This window comes from Tachypleus tridentatus, chromosome 2 (genome assembly GCF_004210375.1).
Source record: "Tachypleus tridentatus isolate NWPU-2018 chromosome 2, ASM421037v1, whole genome shotgun sequence".
In the NCBI taxonomy this organism is placed as follows: domain Eukaryota; kingdom Metazoa; phylum Arthropoda; class Merostomata; order Xiphosura; family Limulidae; genus Tachypleus; species Tachypleus tridentatus.
Window position 1 is genome coordinate 18079824 of NC_134826.1, and position 22908 is coordinate 18102731.

Genomic DNA, 22908 nt, shown 5'->3' on the forward strand with positions numbered 1-22908 from the left:
AATCAGTGGTTTCAGTTTTAATTCGCTAATATGTTTAATCTTACAAGTTGTTGTTTGTTTGTTTTTTCAAAAGCTTATAGCAATACGCCTATAAACAATTTTAAATTTACTTGGAAGAATAGACTTTCCTGAATAAATCAAAGTGTTAGTTTATAACAATTGTGTAACAATAAACCAGAAAGTAAAGTAAATGTCCGACGAAAAATAATATTGGTAAGACATGTTGTTGGAACGAAAACTGTCAAAATGTATTTTATAAATGAAGTGTTAACACTAAAGAACAACAGGTTTGAGATCTAAACTCGATAAAATATGAAATATATATATTTTTATTTGTCTACTTCTGACAAACATTTAAAACAGTGAACACATCGCTCATAAATAAATGAACATGTCCCTCAGTTAATTGTATAAAATTCATATTTTAGGCACTTATTGTTCTGGAATTTAAGAACATTTCGTTAAAAATAATGATTAACTGAATTAACTTAATTAACTGACATTTTCAAAAATCAAGAAAACAACTTTAAATATATTTATAAACTGTTAAAAAAAATTCTATGGCATTATGTATGTAATCATTTGTCGCATACGTCTAGGATTTACTAATGAACGTCTCACTTGTTCAGTATATCAACTGGATCAGCCCATCGATTCTTCACCTTGAAACATTATAGAACTGTTAAAAAGAGTTAATATCTATTAATATCGACAATTAATTATAAATAATAATTATAATGAACCAATACATTAATAGTACAAAAAACTAGTTATTGTTCGAACTATAACTTCAATTTCAAAATTGCGTCACAAACAATAAGAACAAACGTCAAACTAAAGACATTCGTCCAAAATTACGTTTCAACAATGAAAAAATACATATCCAACTTCTGAATTTTGAAAGTCGATCGAAGTTCGCGTGGTTTAAACTTTTGATTGCACACACGGTAAAGAAATTTTAATCTCCGAACAAAAATATCTTTGATGTTTGAAACAGTTACTTAAAATAAAAAATATATATAAATTAACAGCATATATAATTTAAAACCAAAGGAATAATACTGTAAAAGTTACAAAAAATCTATTTGTATCGCACGTGCATATTTTTAGTTATTTTCTACATTCATTTGATACATTTCTGAAATGTCAAAGTGATATAACACGTGTTTCAGCTTCTGATGTAACTTGTAACAAAACATCTGTACATCGTAACGTATTTTAAAATTGAGTTATTTTTCTTTGCTTAACATGGCCACGTGGGTTAAGGCGTTGAACTCGTAATTTGAGGGTCACGGGTTCGAATCCCCATCGCACCAAACATGCTCGCCATTTCAGCCGTGGGGACGTTATAATGTGACGGTAAATCCCACTATTCGTAGATAAAAGAGTAGCCTAGGAGTTGGCGGTGGGTGGTGATGACTAGCTGACTTCCTTCTAATCTTACACTGCTAAATTAAGGACGGCTAGCGCAGATAGCCCTCGTGTAGCTTTGCGCGAAATTCCAAAACAAACAAAAAACTCTACTTAAATATATACGTCCTAATCTACGTAATTTGTGTCTAAGTCGTCGTCTTACGGATACAATGTATTGTAATACATTACAATACCCTATTTTTATCACCGTCCACTGTTCTAACATTAAACATTTTACTGCTTATATACATGTGTTTATTTTTTCGTTTTTAAACACAAAGCCTCGCATTACGAATCTACAATACGGATTTCACTGGTGGTGGGCAGAGTACATTGTATTTCTTTGTGTTAACTTCAAACAAAACACAAAAATGAGCTGTCTCTCTTCTATCCATCCACTCGGGGTATTAACACCCAATTTTTAGCATTATAATTCTCGAACTTGGCGCTGAGTTAGCGGGAAAAGGCGCATGCACTTGAAGATTAACAACAATATAAAGTTATACACAAACATGAATTATAACAAATTACAGCTTTGCAACAGACTATCTCTGTCTATACTTCACAGAGGTTCTTAATATTATATGCCGGAAAACTTTCCGCCTATTCACCGAGAGAGGGAGATAATTTTAGACACAGTATTTTACAATTTATAATTTTGTTTTAATTTCACACAAAGCTACTCGAGGGCTATCTGCGCTAGCCGTCCCTAATTTAGTGGTGTAAAACTAGAAAGAAGGCAGCTAGTCATCACCACCCACCGTCAACTCTTGGGCCACTCTTTTACCAACGAATAGTGAGATTGGCCGTCACATTATAACGCCCCCAAGGCTTAAAGGGCGAGCATGTTTGGTGCAACGGGGATTCAAACCCGCGACCTTCAGATTGCGAGTCGAACGCCTTAACCCACCTGGCCATGCCGGGCCTAATTTACAAATATAAAATAATTTATGAATCGAATGCTTTTTAACTTCCAAACCGACACAACAAACAATAAATATTAGATTACGAAAATGTAGGCGTAAAACGAGTTTTAAGAAATTGAGACACATTATAGTTTCCTTAAATATAATTTCTTTTCAGACGCGGTGTGCTACCATATTAATAGTAAAAAGAATATAAAAACGATATTTTATACCATTAGTTACAACCAATTAATTTTAGTGAAACAGTTACTATCACCATTACATTGGTGACGGTGTAACCGATACTAATCGGCTGTAACTAATACTAAAGATTTTATGTTTCGCTGTAATAACAAAACATTGTTTTTTACGGTTGTTTTTTTTCTCAGTTTAGTTCACTTTTTGAACAACTCCATAAATACAAAAAATTAGAAAATATGTCAGAACAAAACTCGGAAGTGTTCATGTCTGTCAATGAAATCTTTGAGGATTATTTTAATCAAACGAAAACGATTACGCTGGTTATATTACAAATTTGTATTTTCTGTTACAAAAACAATGTGTATCACTTACTGTCATTACCACAGTATATATAATTTACAGTATATACAATTGACAGTGTATATAATTTACTGTCATTAATACAGTTCATACAATTTACAGTATATATAATTTACTGTCATTAACACAAGCTATTATGTTACTGAGACAGTGTATATTATTGACTGTCATTAGTACAGTTCATACAATTTACAGTATATATAATTTACAGTGTATATAATTTACTGTCATTTATACAGTTCATACAATTTACAGTATATATAATTTACTGTCATTAATACAAGCTATTATGTTACTGAAACAGTGTATATTATTGACTGCCATTAATACAAGCTGTTATGTTACTAAGACAGTGTATATTATTGACTGTCATTAATACAAGCTATTATGTTACTGAAACAGTGTATATTATTGACTGCCATTAATACAAGCTGTTATGTTACTAAGACAATGTATGTAATTAACTTTTATTAGTACGAGCTGTTATGTTACTGAAACATGTATGTAATTGACTGTCATTAATACGAGCTGTTATGTTACTGAAACAATGTCTGTAATTGACTGTCATTAATACGAGCTGTTATGTTACTGAAACAATGTATGTAATTGACTGTCATTAATACAAGCTATTATGTTACTGAAACAGTGTATGTTATTGACTGCCATTAATACAAGCTATTATGTTACTAAAACAGTGTATATTATTGACTGCCATTAATACAAGCTGTTATGTTACTAAGACAATGTATGTAATTAACTTTTATTAGTACGAGCTGTTATGTTACTGAAACATGTATGTAATTGACTGTCATTAATACGAGCTGTTATGTTACTGAAACAATGTATGTAATTGACTGTCATTAATACAAGCTATTATGTTACTGAAACATTGTATGTAATTGACTGTCATTAATACGAACTGTTATGTTACTAAAACAATGTATGTAATTAACTTTTATTAATACGAACTGTTATGCTACTGAAACAATGTATGTAATTGACTGTCATTAATACGAACTGTTATGTTACTGAAACAATGTATGTAATTGACTGTCATTAATACGAACTGTTATGTTACTGAAACAATGTATGTAATTGACTGTCATTAATACGAACTGTTATGTTACTGAAACAATGTATGTAATTGACTGTCGTTAATACAAGCTGTTATGTTACTGAAACAATGTATGTAATTGACTGTCATTAATACGAACTGTTATGTTACTAAAACAATGTATGTAATTGACTGTCATTAATACGAACTGTTATGTTACTGAAACAATGTATGTAATTGACTGTCGTTAATACGAACTGTTATGTTACTGAAACAATGTATGTAATTGACTGTCATTAATACGAACTGTTATGTTACTGAAACAATGTATGTAATTGACTGTCATTAATACGAACTGTTATGTTACTGAAACAATGTATGTAATTGACTGTCATTAATACGAACTGTTATGTTACTGAAACAATGTATGTAATTGACTGTCGTTAATACGAACTGTTATGTTACTGAAACAATGTATGTAATTGACTGTCATTAATACGAACTGTTATGTTACTGAAACAATGTATGTAATTGACTGTCATTAATACGAACTGTTATGTTACTGAAACAATGTATGTAATTGACTGTCATTAATACGAACTGTTATGTTACTGAAACAATGTATGTAATTGACTGTCGTTAATACGAACTGTTATGTTACTGAAACAATGTATGTAATTGACTGTCATTAATACGAACTGTTATGTTACTGAAACAATGTATGTAATTGACTGTCGTTAATACGAACTGTTATGTTACTGAAACAATGTATGTAATTGACTGTCATTAATACGAACTGTTATGTTACTGAAACAATGTATGTAATTGACTGTCATTAGTACGAACTGTTATGTTACTGAAACAATGTATGTAATTGACTGTCGTTAATACAAGCTTTTGTTAATTCGTTTACCAGCATAAAGGTAAACCTCAAGGTAAAAAGTAGAATAATTTAACAGAGGTAGAGAAACTGGAAACTCTATGATATAATGTATTTCAGTCATTAACTTGTATATAATATATATATAGTGATTCAAACCTTACACATTAAGTTGAAACTCGTGAATTAATGTGCGACAAACAACTACATAAAACACATATAAGGTTCAATACTTATAGATACATTATTGTATATAGTTCTAAAACCCTAGATCTCTATTACTTCAAAGACGAGAAAAGAAACAGATCGGATCTTGTGCTTGGTCTCTTTTTGAAAACAAGACACTCTGGGCCATTTGCTGTGACCGCTGCTGGGAATCGAACCCTGAATTTTAGCGTTATAAGTCGTAAACTTACCACTATCGCACCGGAAGTTTTTATTCTCGGCCTTAGCATCTTTTATGCAACAAATAAATTACTGTCGTGCGTTAGGGTTCCTAAATTTATCTATGATTTTATTTTTAATCTTACATATTTACACATGAAGCAAAATCGACATAAATAATGTAAGAAGAAGTCATTAAAGACAAGTTTCTTAGCAACCGCAGACATCTTCAAGTGACCTTTGAACTCTGGAATCACGTGACCGTTGGATAACTTAATTACAAATTGAAACTTAAAAGGTTACAGTATCGCTAGTAGCGATTAGCGTTTCTAGTCAAAATTCTGCTTGTACCACAGATTTTACGTGAGCAAAACGTATTACGCTAACATGGGGATCTTTAAGCAGCGTGATAACTGATTGTGTTCTCCTGTGAATCTTCAAACTTGAGCAGCAGAGGAAAAAGTTTCATAAACATATCCTACCCAAATAAGACAACATTTCTTCAAATTTCTGGCATTTTATCGTTATAATAAAAATAATTAATTGGTAATTCAAGATCCAGTAATCCTACAACTTTCACCGTAATAACTAACATATCTGTAATTTTTAGATAGTAATAGCTTTATTGGGGTCCCCGCTGCAAACAAACAGTACCCCTCAAAATAAACAAATACAGTGAATTTGCTTTCAATTTTAAACCTAAATCTACTCTATATTAACTTTTATATTGTGCTTAAAATCACGTTTAAATCATTTCCCATAAAGATCTGTCCCCTTTACGGACTTACAATATTTAGTGCTCTAAGAAAAATAATAAAAAAATGCTCCAAGTACTATTGTTGTTCTTAACTTGTTCTTAACTACAATGGCTACATAATGGGCTATCTGCTATGTGCCCATCACGGATGTTGAATATTTTTAAGAGTCATATAACACAAAACCTTCGAACTTAGAAATAAGCTGATGGATGGGATGTACTTAGAAACGACAAGATAATTAAAGGTACTTTCTGTTCACAAAGGGCATACAGTAGTTTTGGACCAATATTTCGAAAAGTAAACCTTCTGACAAATATTAATTCAGTAATATTAACCCTTAGTTCAGTAATATTAACCCTTAGTATGTTATAATTATCTCTTCAGTAGTTTTTATAAAGTAAAAATAAAATACAGCTCTTACGACTAGCTAAGAATATTAGAACTGTTTTCGGTTACTTTCGGTTAAAATATCGTGTGTTTTAGGCTTACGTACTAATTCAAAATATGGGTAAGTATTTTTATCTTAGATGGGTTACTGAACGGGCTTCAGCGGTAAACATTACATATGTAAACGTTAATGAACTACTACTGATTTTGATTACTTCTTAGGTTGTTTCGTATTTCTACGCTTCAGTTCATCATTGTGACAACTCTAAACATTCATCTCTGTTTATTGCATGCCTTGTGCCACATTTGACTTGTTGTTATTATGACGTACTTATATTATTATTATTATGTACTTACGTTATTATTATTATATAATTATAACTTTGGCTTGTTATTATTAGTATTGTCCCCCAGAGGCATAACGATATGTCCACGGACTTAATTAACAACACTAGAAACCTGGTTTCGATTCCCGTAGTGGGTAGATAACAGATGGCCCATTGTGCAGCTTTGTGTTTAACTTAAAACAAACAAGTTATTATTACTTTACTGCCAAACAAAGCGTTCTTGGTGAAAATATATCCTTTCATAAACATAAATAATGCATTAATTCACAAAACACACACACGTGTTACACTTAAGTTATGAAGTAATTTAAGCTCAACTTCTGCTTTGAAGGTACGGACTTGCGAAAACACGGACGAAATAATGCGTTAACCCGAATGATACAAAATATTATTTGTATTCTTGAGATATAAAACATTCATAAGGTTTTTTTGTTTTCTTTAATACGCATTTCACAAACTCGACCTATTACTTTAGGCCAAGAAATTGATTACTGGTCAACATTTGTCGATGGCTGGATAACGAATTGTTGTCTACCAATAGTGCTGGTGAAAACATAAGACCTAATCATGACTGCTTTATCTACAGATAAGTTCGATCGTTGCTAACCGGGTCCAGTGTTACAAATTCATTTTGTTCAATAACGCGTAGAAGAAAGACGAAGATGAAATAAAAAAAAAATAAAGATATGAAACATTGTTTAATCAGAAACGAAAAGGAAAACTTAAAAAAAACAACAGACTCGTTGCTTCTAAGCGCAAAGTAAAACGTGAGAAACCGGCTATTTTGTTCAGGTGTTCAAACCACTTACGGCACTGGAACCTTGCCAGTGTGCGTGTGGTCGATAAAGGGGGCAGGACAAGAGTTGAAGGCCGCATGCGCTCTTATTGGCTAAGACACACCCCGACGTGATACACGTTGCCTGGGATACGGCAGGTCGATATAGTGTTTTGTTCTTCCCCATCCTTTTGGATATCTAATCTTCTCGATTCTGAAAAGGTTCCGACCTAAAAGGAAAAATATCGATCATCGTTAAGTCCATGAAAGTTAAACCGAATAAATAAATAAATAAAATCTTCTATAAACGTATTCAAATTACTTTGAGAAAAGAAATTGAACTTTCGCTGGAATTTCGAATGATATCATATAACTAAGCACATTGAAATACGGCAAACTGTATTCTACTAGAAATGCCCTAATCTACGTCTATTCTTCTGAATTATTACTAGCGTTTCAAAGTTTGAGTAACAGCATTATAACATATATAGTATTTTCTATATATATATATATATCCTAAAGATATATTAATTCAAAACGCATGTAAACTTTACTTTGAACTGTTGAACAATATATATATATATATACAAATGTTGTTCGATTAGATTACGTCATTATTCTAGCTCAGTGACTTGACTTGTAATCTTCGAATCACGGTATCGAAAATGCTCGCCTTTCCAGCCGTGTGGATGTTATAATGTTATAATCAATCCCATTATCCAGTGGTAAAAGAATATCCCACCGTTAGCAATAGGTGACGTTTGTTGGGATATATTCCTTCTAGTCTATCACAACTACCTTAGGGGCGGCAAACGTTGAACGAAATTTAACAAATAATCAAAAATTATTATTTATAAGATTCTTTGTTCACTTACTAAAATATCTCTCGATGTAAACACGCAGTTCATGGTGATTTGTTCTTGGTTATTATGTTTGTCTTCTTCTTGTAAAGTCTCTCGCTGGTACAGCGGTAAATCTACGGATTTACAACGCTAAAAAATCAAGGGTTCGAGTCACCTCGATGGACTCAGCAGATAGCCCAGTGTGACTTTGCTATAAGAAACACACACATTTATACAGTAACCCACCGTTGTGAACAAAATTAACTAATCATGTGCCAGATTCGTGTTTTCAAATATCACACCTTCAACTTGCACATCACGCCCAAATTTCACAATCAAACACTGAAGCGTTGTGAAAGCACAGTTTGGATGTTAATAGAGTAAAATGCGCCTTTTAAATACCACACTTCCAACACGTATATCACACTTAAAGTCCTTAAGACTTTAAGACTTAAGGTTTTAATAGAAAACACATCATAAGATGCAAGGGTCTGAGAAGACCTTATATAGTATGCTACGGTCATGAATAGAAAAGGTAAAATCTGTTAGTGGAAACACATATTGGTTGACTGTATGAAATGGTGTGAAATACACATATTTAATATTCTCTTATTTTACAACACATCTCTCGTCGCCAATTACATTGGATTTGGAAACTTTTTTATCGAAAATATGACGGATAGATATGAATTAGAAACCACTTCATATTTCGTACAGATATTTATATTCTCTAGGCGGTAAAGTTGTGAAACGGGTTTCCCTCGCTTTATTTTGTTGTCTTCATGACATCAGATCGTTTCTAACGTATTGTTATTTGGGTGTGCGTGTTTTTTTGTTGTGTTGTTTTTGTACAGACAAATAGAATTCTTATCGGATCCTAAGTCATGGCTCTCGGGTCTTGGTAGGTTCGTAAATTACTTTAACCAAAAGAAAATGCTATTGAGTATAATGAACATTATACAATCTACAGATGTGCACAGATAGATGAATAACTAGAGATACAGAAAGATAGATAGTTGTTCGAGTGTATTTGGATTGTTCGAAGCACCTTTTTACGCCTAATTAAATCACAGGTTTGTGCATTTGTTTGTAACCAAAGAATAGTGGGACTAACCATCATATTATAACATCCCATGGATGAATCAAAGGGCACGTTCAGTGACGGGATCAGAACCTATGACCTACAGAATGCAGGTTGAGTCCCCTAAGCAGCCAGGCCATAAAAGGCCTATTAAATCACAGGATTAATGCATTCAGTTGTGACATTAATGTTCATTACAAAGAAACAACAGAAATTTAAATCAGCTGTAGTAAACGTGAACAGTTTTTGGTTTGTTTGTTTTTTTTACGTGTAGTGTTATATTTTGTGAATTTAAGTGCATACGATATGCGTTTGTTATATACAGTCAACTTTAAATATTTACCGGAGTATAACTACTGTTACATTCCTGTGTGCTGTGTACAAAGATAAAATAACTGGTGTAACTTGCATGAAAGACTTTATGATTTTCATAGTAATATATTATAAAGTGTCTCCGATCATACAGGCGATGCTATAGTGTTTATATTGCTCTCTTACGGTATTGCAAAATATTACTTATAAGAGTAAAACGAATAGTAGAATTGATTTTTATGCATTATGTCTTTATGCAGTTATACTGCAATACATGTATACTGTGACAGTGAGACAGAACCTCAGTAGAAAAAATAAATATATTTTAAGACACGATTTATTTTGAAAGTAAATGTAAGATAACGTGTGATACATGGACATGGATAGAGAGATAAATATAAAACGTCCAAAAATTATAATTTCATTTCCTTGAGCGAAAAGATTACACGTGCTTAGGACGTAGTCACATGTTCGTGTATTTTTGGATACCAGTTGTTAGCAACTGTGTGTTAAGGTAATATATATGTAAAACGGCTCGTTTGGGTTGAGAAAATTTTTTTACGTAGAGGAGTGAACAACGTTTCGACCTTCTTCGGTCATCGTCAGGTTCACGAGAAGTGTAAGTCTTTGTGTTTTTTGTACTTACCTGTTACCATTATGTCTGAACTAGCATACCTTACAACACTATATGTGAACCTGACGATGACCGAAGAAGGTCGAAACGTTGTTCACTCCTCTACGTAAAAAAAAATTTCTCATCCCAAACGAGCCGTTTTTAAATATATATTTCTCTACAAGTGGGTTTTCTCGACATCACTGATTATGTGTTAAGGTCTCGTTGTTGCTAGTTTTTCGCTCGAAGTGACATCGCTTTCCAAATTAAAACACTGTCTGAGCAATATATCACTGCAGGCCGAAAGCTGGTGTAATTCCAAAACAAAATATCTACACCAAGTGTTCCATTACTTTTGCAACGCATACCTTCTATGCCTCACAGAGCTCTTGTCACCTGTGCAGGTTCACACGAAACTGTAATATTGGATTAGGTATGGAAGGTCCAATCAACACAGGTGTCGATTGGGATTGTACTGGGAATGACCCTGTTCTATAGAATGTAGAATTTTTATTCCAAGATCTCCAAGGCTACACGTATATATCATTTTACACTTCTAAATCAGGATCGCTAAGTATTATATTGCAATGTGGGTATGTGTACCTGCAACATTACTCAGGTACTACGACCTCTGGTTTACTGTTTAGACCAACACCCAAGTATCTAAATACTATAATCCATATTTTACTATCTATAGCGTTTCTTAGGTACCTTGAGGTACTAGGTATCTAAATACTATAATCCATATTTTACTATTTATATCGTTTCTTAGGTACCCTGAGGTACCAGGTACCTAAATACTATAATCAATATTTTACTATCTATATCGTTTCTTAGGTACTCTGAGGTACTAGGTATCTAAATACTATAATCAATATTTTACTATCTATATCATTTTTAGGTACCCTGAGGTACTAGGTATCTAAATACTATAATCAATATTTTACTATCTATATCGTTTCTTAGGTACCTTGAGGTACTAGGTATCTAAATACTATAATCCATATTTTACTATTTATATCGTTTCTTAGGTACCCTGAGGTACCAGGTACCTAAATACTATAATCAATATTTTACTATCTATATCGTTTTAGGTACCCTGAGGTACTAGGTATCTAAATACTATAATCAATATTTTACTATCTATATCGTTTCCTAGGTACTCTGAGGTACTAGGTATCTAAATACTATAATCAATATTTTACTATCTATATCGTTTCCTAGGTACCCTGAGGTACTAGGTATCTAAATACTATAATCAATATTTTACTATCTATATCGTTTCTTAGGTACCTTGAGGTACTAGGTATCTAAATACTATAATCCATATTTTACTATTTATATCGTTTCTTAGGTACCCTGAGGTACCAGGTACCTAAATACTATAATCAATATTTTACTATCTATATCGTTTTTAGGTACCCTGAGGTACTAGGTATCTAAATACTATAATCAATATTTTACTATCTATATCGTTTCCTAGGTACTCTGAGGTACTAGGTATCTAAATACTATAATCAATATTTTACTATCTATATCGTTTCCTAGGTACTATGATACATACTTTACTACCTAGACCGTTACCTGGGTACTATAAATTGTAACTTACCATCAAGACCGTTTCCCAGGAACTATAACCCATTGTTTATTGCATATGTTTTTTACTGATACAGTGGTTGTTATTTTAATACCATTATCCAAACACGTGTTTGAAACCGTTTTACAGACACAACAGTGTGTATTCTTCAAAGAAAACGCTTGTCCCGATTGTACAGTTCAAACATTAACGTACAAATTTTCTGACTTAGCAACTAAACTATTTATATACAATTCTGCTCACACACGAAATAAAAGTCGATCAAACAACAGAGAGCCACGTCTTCCATGCCATGTATTATATATTCTTGTATTAGTTCCGTTTAAAGATAGGCTTTGGTTATGTTGTTATTTCGAATTTCGCGCAAAGCTATTCGAGGGCTATCTGTGCTAGCCGTTCCTAATTTAGCAGTGTAAGACTAGAGGGAAGGCAGCTAATCATCAACACCCACCGCCAACTCTTAAGCTACTCTTTTACCAACGAATATTGGGATTGACCATTACATTATAACGCCCCCACGGCTTAAAGGGCGAACATGTTTGGTGCGACGGGGATTCGAACCTGCGACCCTCAGATTACAAGTCGAACGCCTTAACACACTTGGCCATGTCGGGCCCACTTCTGTTTCAAAGGAGAAAAGCATTTTCTGTTGTGGCGTTTATTAAAGTACACAAGTGTATTCTCAATATTTCAAACGTCTTGAGCATAAGTAATTGTTACACTATAAATATCAGTTATTATTAAAGTACACAGTTGTCTTCTCCACGTCAAACGCCTTTAACATAACCAATTGTTACAATCCAGGTAACATTTATTATTATTATTCAAACACTAATTCGTTATTCGTATATTTCAAGCGTCTTCCCGTTGATTACCCAAACCAATCCTTTTCGATATATACTTGAATTCCAAAGTTTATAGTTATTTGAAAGTGTGGTTCATCTCGTACCCTCCTAAATTAAAATAGTTATTTGAAAGTGCAGTTCATCTCGTACCCTCCTAAATTAAAATAGTTATTTGAAAGTGTAGTTCATCTCGTACCCTCCTAAATTAAAATAGTTATTTGAAAGTGTAGTTCATCTCGTATCCTCCTAAATTAAAATAGTTATTTGAAAGTGTAGTTCATCTCGTACCCTCCTAAATTAAAATAGTTATTTGAAAGTGTAGTTCATCTCTAAATTAAAATAGTGAAAGTGTACCCTCCTAAATTAAAATAGTTATTTGAAAGTGCAGTTCATCTCGTACCCTCCTAAATTAAAACAGTTATTTGAAAGTGTAGTTCATCTTGTATCCTCCTAAATTAAAATAGTTAGTTGAAAGTGTAGTTCATCTCGTACCCTCCTAAATTAAAATAGTTATTTGAAAATGCAGTTCATCTCGTACCCTCCTAAATTAAAACAATTTTGGTATAGAAATTATTTTTCTATATTTAATCAACGTAGTTCAACATATTGGTTTACGGTTAACTAATCAACAAGCTTATGTCTTAAAACTTATTTCATGTGTATAGAAAATTTCAGAAATACGTTTAACTATTAAAGTTAGTTATTCCAACTGAGAAAATAAATTATTGTTTCCGTTAAGGAACTGAACGAAAGCTATTCTATTATTATGTTGTATATACGTTAGTATAAAGACCAATCCGACAGAAACGTAACCAGGACATCAACCCGATTAAAAAGGCATTCTTTTGTCTAGCTAGGAACTTTCCAACCACAAGAACATCTCCGACTTCAGATGTAAATATTCAAATACAAGCCTTACATTTTATAGCAGTATTATTGTTTTAAAATGCGACCCAGCATGCCGCCGAGTTACGATGAGGCTAAGAGCAGAATTTTGTTTTTCTTAACCAGGGGAACACTAACCTCCTAGTTGAGCAATGTCAGCATATAAAGATATCAGGGAATCTTATGTCAGTTATCAACTTTCGGAACTAAGAGTTACATGAGGTATGAGCGTAAAGGTTTAGTTGTTTTATATCCCATGGTACATATGATGTCCTGTTAGCGACTTGAGGTCTTGTAATCAAACACGTAACAAGGTTATAAACCACTTCACGTAAAGTCCTTAACATGAGGAATTTTTTACCAGTCATAATTTGTAATCTAAACATTTCTAAGATATATATATATTTATATATGGGTTTCTCTCATCGTTTAATACGTATATTACACTTCCTCAAGAGCCACCCAGTGGCTCAGCGCTAAGTTTTGTGTTGTTTTTTTCAGTACATATTATACACGGAAATCTCCATTTTGACTCACTCACTCGCTATTTCTGAACTGTCATCATGCTAAGTGTGTCAAATCAACCTTATGAAACGCGCCAGGATAAATGCTGAGAACCAACATAATTGTTAGAAATGTCTCCTGGTCTAACCAGATCTCTAAAACATGTTGTTTAGAACTCAGAAGAAAGGTTGTTTATTCTTAATACGAAGCATGCTTTATTTAACAACTGTTTACAAATCGGGTCCACTGATTATTAAGACATATGCGTTCCCAGATGGTTCAGAGGCAAATCTAATGGCTTATAACACTAAAAATCGGAACTTGCTACTTACAGTAAGCACAACATAGATAGCCTATTACGCAATTTTGCGCCTAACAAACGTACAATCGAGACATAATATGGGTCTTTCGTGGTCATGTAGTGTAAGTAACAATGCACGTTATTTGTTATTCCGTATTATTGTAATACGTAAAATGGTGACGACTACAGATGTCTCATTATTACACATTAAATATGATTTTAGTTCATCTTTATTATGGCAAAATAATCTTGAAAGTACGGTTCTTATTTTAAGTAATACCACAAACAATTTACTAGATAGTATTAAGAAACGTAGAAAGAAGGTAATGTTGTTGTTGTTATTTTTGTACGTACGCAGATCTGACAGAACTAACCGTCCTAAATGTTCAAGTGACTGACTAGTTAGCCTCTAGCAATTAAAGAATTGAACCGTTTTCATGATATCTCAAACGTCTCGAATATAACTAATTATTACACTACAAATAGCAGTTGTTATTAAAATAGTCAACTGTCTTCCCTGCATTGCAAACGCCTTAAGCATAACCTATTAACTAAGGAACACTCTGGCGCCAACTGTTTCCTGATAGAATAGTAAAATTTGACAGTGACCCTCATAACGCAACCCAAAGTGCGAATTGTAGCTGTTTTTTGTTTGTATCTTTGTTGGTTTAGTTGTTGTTGTTTTTATGTGGTAAAAGGACTCGAGCTCAAAACCCAAAGATCTATAGCACAACACGTTAACCTATTGTTCATCATTGGTTGCAATGTTCCGGATCTGCTGTGTTTTGCTGGACTACTGTATTATTTAAAATAGTTTTTCTATTCCCAGTGTGTTATTCTGATAAAAAATATACCACATGAGAAGTAGAGCGACCGAAATATTTATAGTTTCCCTTTTGAGAAAAAAACTGCGATTTTGTATCTCAAAAACCATCACTGCTCTACTAATATCAAAAATGGTGTTACAGAACTTGCGTATGAGTGAATTCACATCTTCGGCTTTTATAATCTAAAAATGTGATATCAAGTAACACATGTGTGTATTTAATGTGCAGAAAAAAGATATGAGAAAAGTGACTGTAACAACTTTTTGTTGTGGTTGTTGAACAAACAACTTGATATTTCGGTTAGGAAAACTACTGACATAAAAGGGTTTTTATGAATTATACAATAACTTACTTTCAGCATTCTATTGAAGCTAGTGGTATCCCCGTAGGTGGCGCTACGTCAATTAATTATATTCTAAAATAATACGAAGTCTTTATCGTTCAATACGAGAGTTTTGGACGGTTGCAGGTAGGACATTCTACAAAATCATTGAAAGAAAAATCTCATGAAATAAGCAAAATACGCGAGAAAACATATTGAAAAAAGTCCAGACTTCTTGAGTAGAATATTTAATGTTTGTCACAACCGTTGTTATCGAAGGAATCGCGTTTTTATACACAATATCAATAGACAACCAAAAGTTTTTTTTTTTTTTTTAAATCAGTCTTTATCGATGCTTGTTGTAGTATATTTAACAGAAAGAAAAACTGGATAATTAGATTGTTATTACTGCAGTTACTGAAATAAAGTTATCTGATATTATATAGCCTGTCAAAATAATTATCTGATATTATTTGACCTGCCAAAATATAGTCCGTTTTGCTGTGAAAAACTTAAACTTGCAAATTTATCTAAATTTTCGTGACCTTAACCCATAAAAAACACACTCAAATATAGATAAATTTGCAAGTTTAAGTTTTTGTTGTTAAATAAATACATGAGCTAAAACACCCTACTAAATAACATATACGTAGTTTAATATATATAGGAAAAGACAAAAGGAATATTTTTTAAGTTCCAGTGGAATTGTTTGTCTGTTTTCACCAATATACCTCTTCTCTTTGTTTGATATTTAGAATTGGGTGACTGTACAATCAGAAGAATTTTGTATAAATATTTAGAGGTGTGTTTACGGTACCCTACCTTACCTCCCTGCGAATTTTATGTTCGTGTAGAATTCTTTTATTATTTTTTTTAGAATTCCGTGATTAGAAAATTTGTGCATTTTTACATTTTCGGATACAATTATCTTTTTTTTTTTTTTCTAAATATATATATGAGGGGAGACGTTGAAAGAAAGAAAATTAGTTAGGGTTAGTAAATCTCCAGTTTGAAATAAAGAAAATTAGTTAGGGTTAGCAAATGTCCAATTCGTAACAAATAAAATTAGTTCGGGTTAGCAAATGTCCAGTTTGAAAGAAATAAAATTAGTTAGGAAGTCTCCAGTTCGTCAAAGTCAAGTCTCTGCACTTACAGAGCTAAAATCCTCCAAGGTGTACAGACAATACGCGGATGGTCCACTGTGTGGCTTGGCGTTAAAAACAACTTTATTCCAACATTAAAGGGTACTTATGGGCAATTAGATTCATTTTTGGCTATAGGAGACTTTTATGTCAATGAGAAGTTAAAATTATTTTGATGGAGAGTTTAAGAAACTCATTCGTTGATTAATAAGGTGCCACATATTGTTTTAAGAAGCACTGGTTTACGCTTCACGAAAGTAGCTTCTGTTCGAAAACTGTATTCAGTTTCCGCAATAGTAGCACAGTTAACTTACCGACTTACTGACTTACTGACCGTGTCCACCATTCTTTATCTGCCAGTTTAGAAGTTCCAACATGTATTCTCAGTCGACCTGAGCTTACTTCTAAAATATTAACAAAAAATCTATAATTCAAGAACGTAGAGTAAAATAAATACTACAAGCTGAAGAGTGTCTGATGTTTGCGTTGTCGAATTATCTAAATGGAGAAAATAAAATGTAAATACGTTATATTTGTGCACTGAATCGCCTCCAACAAACTAAACTAATCTAACGTGCAAATAATTGTTTCTTTTTTTGCTGGAAGAGCGTATGTGCTTTCAAGTGCTTTATACAGCCAACGTGTTAACGTATAGATAAACAAAACTTTAATGTGATATATATATATATATACGTATACAAAATAAGCGATCAAGGATCACGTCGGTTGATATACGAAGTGTGTTCAAACACTCTCCATTGAATTTCTGTTTTGAAGACTGAACATTAAATAATGGCAGACGATGAATTTATATGTCCAAACTAACTCTATACATATCATATCACAGCCACAAGTTTTATGCCTCATATTTCAACAGGATATAAACATTGAGTGGTTGACGTCATTTACAGTTTTAAATTATGCTGGATAATTATAAACCTATTGAAATTCTGTACTTGTAACACTGGTTTACAAAGAAGGTAGGCTTCGCTGGCTTCTTTGACGTATTGAAAATGGGTAGCACACCTATAGTCCAAGACTGTATCGATATAACCTTCTTTTATGTTTATTTATGTTCCCATTTATTGTGTGACTGAAGCTTCAGTGCTCCTTTAGAACCATTTCTCCAGGGTAGCAACATATATTTATTTGGTTTTGATTTTTTTATAGACTCCACGCTAATGATACAAGCGATTTTGGTTCTTGAATGGTAATGAATATATTGGATATGATTATTTTGAAACAATATATAACTACTTACGAAAGCGTCTGTTTAAGTCAGTACTTTTGAAGGCAAGCAGTAAATTAGGTTAATAACATATATTTTCAGCACTTAGCTTTTAAATGTTGAATGTATATATAGTGCCTAATTTTCTCTCATGTAATGTTAACTCCTTCACATATGTTTATCAGTATCTTATTGTACTTACTTGGGACTTTATTTCAAGTTAGTTCAGTTCTTAGAAGAATCTGTAATAGGCGTTTCCCATTTGCTCACATTAGGGTTACGAATCACCATACCTTATATGTATTGTTTTCTGGAAAAAACGAAATACAGTTATAACAATCAAAGTAAAACTAATAATACACTTTCATATAAAAATACAGGTAAGACAATAGGTATGATATTGAAACGTTAGTTTATAAAGTGAAGATGAAACTTAAATATTAGGTTAAAATCGAGCGTGCCTTAAGATTACGTTTACAAAGCAGTCAATTAATAAGATTGATTAATAGATTAGTTATTAATCTCGATTAACACTATTGCTGTTTCGTCAACATTTAGACAGCGAATAGCTTGACATAATTCTTAAATAAAAGAAACATTTGAATGTTAATTAACATATTGATATTAAATTCGATAATTGAAAAGCATCTCAATTTACATTGACAGTTTTATTCTAGTTTCTGTATAAGGCGGATTAAGCTCATTTAACATTTCCTCGTTTGGGTTTTTCTTATAGCAAAGCCATATTGGGCTATCTGCTGAGTCTACTGAGGGGAATCTCACTCCCAATTCTAACCTTGTAAATCCGTAGACTTACCGTTAAACCAGCGGGGGACAAAATGTCCTCGATAAAAAAAATTATTTAACTAGTAAAGTTGAATTTAAAATAATTAAACAAATTTAACCAAAAGTTACATGTACAACAAGTGAACAAGTGGTTTACGTTTATGACATGACCCGTCTATAAAATTAAAATGCGTTCCACCTGACACTTGTTGTTTTGTTTCTTTCCTTTAGAAAAGGCATAAATGTACAGGACAGTGGTTTAGTGGAAACATAACCTTGATTTTATGAGCAAGTAAATAAAAATAATTTGTCAGAGCGGTTTTACGAGCATTTGCTAAGACTCATAAACGAAGAGATATCCAGGCGGTGTGACGAGTGAAAAGGGTATACCGATAGAGGTCTGTATTCAGAATAAGAGAGTAAATATGTGTTGATGGCAGAGTCTTATCATCATGAGCCTGAACTGCTTTTTCAAGCTTCGAGGCCACGTTTGAAAATAAGAAATGACGTATTTTATGAAAGTAAAAACGTGTGGTACTTATAACGGGTAAGTGACTGGATGGTATAATATACCAATAGCATTCTTCACTTCATGGGATTTGCTTATCATTACCTCTGTTTCTTCACTGGATGACTCCACGATTCTTTAGTTACACGTTTCCCAATGTTGGAGAGGCATTCAGATGAATGTTGTCACTAGTGGTGTAAGAGACAGAAAATGTTCTGTTTAATAACGTGTCTTATCACTGATTGATTTATGAAACGTTAATAAGGTGCAGTGGAGAAGACGATAAACAATAGAAGTCAAACTGCAAAGGTAGGCTTAGAAACTTTCATAATATCCTATTTCTTAATAATTTGTGTAATAAGTATTATAGTACAAGAATAAACAGGCATAAGTTTAAATACTAAAATACGTACAAGGTATAACATGCCCAAATACGATATAAGCGAGACATATAGAAATAGTTGTTTGCTTCGTGAGTTGTAAGTTACATGTTGATATTAGTTAAGCCTGATCTGTAAACAATAAGAATATGTAACTAGGGAGTTATTTACGTGTACGTCAGAAAAGTAAACATTTACAAACTGAAGTTGTCTCAGTTAAGACAAAATCACAATCGACTGTTTGGTTTGTTTTGAAATTCGCTCAAAGCTATTCGAGGGCTATTTGCACAAGTCGTACCTAAGTTAGAAATGATAGACTAAAAGGAAGGAAGCAATTGAATACTACCAGCCGCCAATTCTTAGGATACTATTTTACCAACGAATAATGGGATTGACCATAACATTATAACGTCCCCATGGCTGAAGAAGCGAATATATTAGAGGAAGGGATCCGAACCCACGATCCGCAAATTTCGAGTCGATCACCCTTACCACCAGGCCTATTACACTCGACAGAACTTTCATGACAAACACACACACATCTGTTTAAAATTAACAATAAAACGTTCAAACCAATGACAATATAATTAAACAAACTGTATTGTTTTACACGATTAATTTGCTATTTATTTTAAACGTGCCGTCCAACGGGTGATGCAAATATAGAGGCAACACACCAACATGTACATTAGTCTTTTAAAATCACACTAAGGAAAAGAAACCGAAACAGAAAACTCAAGTTAAAAACCTTTAAAATCAGTTATCAAACCTTGTTTTTTTGGCATTCGTTTTCGACAACGTACTTCGCAACATTTAAATGTTGTTATATTTATAGATAGAACGTATATTTTGTTTGTTTGTTGTTAAACGCAAAGTTAAACAGTGAGCTGGTTTTACTGCGTCCATCACGGATATAAAAACCCAGACTTACCGCTGATCATTGGGAGAGCTGTAAAAATATTGACGAACGTCATTAAATACGTTTGAATATATATATACATACACTACAAAATACAGTAAACTTAACCAGCCTAATCGAACAATATAGTAGTAAAAAGCTGAAATGAAAAACATCTAGTTTTGCAAAGTTAAAACCATGACATGAGGATATCAGGTCTTAAGAACTGAACAGTGGTTTCATTATGATATTCATAATATTCCTTTCTAAACAAACCGAAAATTGTTAATCTATATTAAAATAACACTGACAAACTTCCTCAGTCATAAAGCGAAACGAAAAAATAAATTCGGTAAGTTTTTGTTTGTACTTTCAGTACTGCATTGCTAACGCTTGACAAACCTGTGTATTACTGCTATGGCACTTTCTGGTTTTAAAATGCTTGGAAACTGCACGTGAGTACAGTTGGAAATTGCTTTCAACAACTGGAGATTTTGTAGAATATCATGGTGTTTAATTTTAACACTTCTTTGAACATTGCATGTAACTTTACGGAGTAACAACGTAAAAATCCAAAGATCGATTCCCCGCTGTGGATAGAGTGCAGATGGCTGCTTCTATAGCTAGTTTGTATATACACTATTTGAAATCTTGAAATTTTATGTAACAGGCATTCGTGAAGTGAAATGACGCGTTTGAAATTTTTTGTTTTGAATTTTCGCGCAAACCAACACGAGGTCTGTCTGCGCTAGCTGTCCCTAATTTAGCAGTGTTGGACTAGAAGGAAGGCAGCTAGTCATCACCACCCACCACCAACTCTTGGGATACTCTTTTACTAACGATTAGTGGGATTGACCGTCACATTATAAAGGGCAAGCATGTTTGGTGTGATAAGGATTCGAACCCGCGACTCTCGGATTACGAGCCGAGTGCCTTAACCACCTGGCCATGTCGGACCCGTAATCGAAATATGCAAATTTATCATTCTGGCACCTGAACATTTGACTGAAATGGCGAATGTTCGGGTTAAGAAATGCGCGCACTTAAAAGAGTTGCATGATGCAGGATGTTTTGATTTATGATTAGCAAAACGCAAAATATTTTTTGTTGATAGTATAGATCAGATCTATATTTGAGATGTAATGTCTTGAATATAAATGAGCCTTTTTATTTAACTACAATAATTTCAAGACAACGATATAAAAGTAGCTGAGAAAAACGTATCAAACTTAAGTCGCAAAATTCGTGGTTTAAATCATTGAACTGCCTATCTTAACTAAACATTTAAGTTTGTTTTTTCTTAATACAAAACGGCTATTTAAACATTAATGCTGTTTTAAAACAACTTATGACTGTTGACTGTATCGTTGTGAGGCCTTTTAAAAAAAGATTCGAACATTTTTTACCCTGAGATCAGATTTTGCAATTTACATATACCTCAATTTGAAGTCTAATTATCGATATTGTGAAGATTAAATACGAACCTTCTGTGTGTTAATGTCGGATATTGTAATACTTAAATATAAATGTTTTGTGTTATGGTGTCAGAAATTGTAACTCTTAGACCCGAACGTTTTCCGTTAAACACAATCAAATGTAATGTCTTGTAGATATCAGTGTTTTGCTTGCTGGTCTAAAACACTGATACAGTTAGATAGAGGCATTTTGTGTTCACTGTCAATCTTATAAAGATTAGACATGAAGTGTAGTGTTGTAAGGTGGTGTCAGGTTTTGAATTTTTAGATGAAGCCTGTCTTATACTTGTGTTATGTACGTCTAATATTTAAATAAGAATTTTTACACGTTAGTTTGGTTTGAATTTCACGTAAAGCTACACGAGAACAATCTGCGCTCGCCGTCCCTAATTTAGCAGTGTAAGGCAAGAGGGAAGGAAGCTAGTCATCACCATCTAACGCCACTTTTGGGCTACTCTTTCACCAACGAATAGTGGGATTGATCGTTACATTATAATCCCCCATGGCTAAAAGGATGAACATCTTTGGTGTGACGGGGATTTGAACCTGCGACCCTCACATTACGAATCAAGTGCCTTAACCACCTGGTCATGCCGGACCTTGAAGGCTAGTGCTATAGATTTGTACATTTTAGGATAGTTTGCCTGCTGGTGTTAAATTTTGCGGTGTTTGGGTAATATTTTATGTCCTGTTGTCAAATGTTGGTGTGTTTAGATAAGAGCGATTTGTGAGCTGGTAACAAATATTGGTGTGTTTAGATCAGCATGGTTTGTAAACTGGTGCCAAATTTTGGTGTGTTAGATCAGCATGGTTTGTAAACTGGTGCCAAATTTTGGTGTGTTTAGATTAAAATGGTTTGTAAAGTGGTGTCAAATTTTGGTGTGTTTAGATTAAAGTG

At 33.1% G+C, this 22908-nt stretch overlaps 1 long non-coding RNA gene across 5 annotated transcripts in view; it reads right to left on the bottom strand.

The window, feature by feature from the left end:
- Positions 1–308: 308 nt before the first annotated feature.
- Positions 309–22908, bottom strand: part of LOC143238941 (uncharacterized) — a 167310-nt gene continuing 144710 nt past the window's right edge. For 3 of the 5 annotated variants that reach the window (XR_013020850.1, XR_013020855.1, XR_013020849.1), the window contains 3 exons: positions 19363–19445; positions 18166–18273; positions 309–679 (listed from right to left, as the gene is read on the bottom strand). This is a non-coding gene — a long non-coding RNA (uncharacterized LOC143238941). Of the gene's footprint in view, positions 680–7589; positions 7695–15623; positions 15751–18165; positions 18274–19362; positions 19446–22908 lie in introns of all 5 variants that reach the window. The other 2 variants (XR_013020856.1, XR_013020858.1) reach the window with 2 other exon arrangements.